Source organism: Myotis brandtii, unplaced genomic scaffold, assembly GCF_000412655.1.
Source record: "Myotis brandtii unplaced genomic scaffold, ASM41265v1 scaffold32, whole genome shotgun sequence".
Classification (NCBI taxonomy): Eukaryota; Metazoa; Chordata; class Mammalia; order Chiroptera; family Vespertilionidae; genus Myotis; species Myotis brandtii.
The window spans coordinates 1613193-1613620 of NW_005362269.1; the positions used below are offsets into that span (position 1 = coordinate 1613193).

General features: G+C 68.5%; 1 protein-coding gene across 1 annotated transcript in view; it reads left to right on the plus strand.

Annotated features, from left to right (window-relative positions):
- The first annotated feature begins 74 nt into the window (after positions 1-74).
- The window catches only part of NDST1 (N-deacetylase/N-sulfotransferase (heparan glucosaminyl) 1), a 54155-nt gene continuing 53801 nt past the window's right edge, over positions 75-428 (plus strand). Inside the window, exon 1 of the mRNA XM_014543098.1 lies at positions 75-249. The gene's annotated coding sequence lies outside the window, so the exon portion shown is untranslated. The remainder of the gene's footprint in view (positions 250-428) is intronic.

The following is a 428-nucleotide window of genomic DNA, read 5'->3' on the forward strand; positions in this document are numbered from 1 at the left end:
TGTAGGTCACGCATAATGTCACTCACGAGGAATGCCCCCTCCCCCTCCCCTTCTCCCGAACAGGGGAAACTTTTGTCTGGCGAGGGAGGGGGTGCGGGGCCGGGTCCCCGCTTAAGGAAGGGGAAGGCAGCCCGACCGGTTTTCTCCGGGCTGCGAGCGAGCGGCCCGGTCTGCAGCTCCCCTCTTCCCTAGGTTCCCAGGAGCCAGGACCACCCGTCTGGACGCTGCTCGTTCACCCCCGGGGACCAGGTGAGGAGGGGGCGCCCGTGGACGCGTGGGACGCGTGGGTTCTGGGGCCGGCGGGCAATCTGGGGGCTGGCCTCCTGGCTGTTCCCCAGATGTGAGCACCTGGGTCAGCCAGGAGCCATGCCAGGGTGAGGAGATACACTCCAGTCACGCCCCTGTGCTGGTCTCCCCCCCCCCCCCCA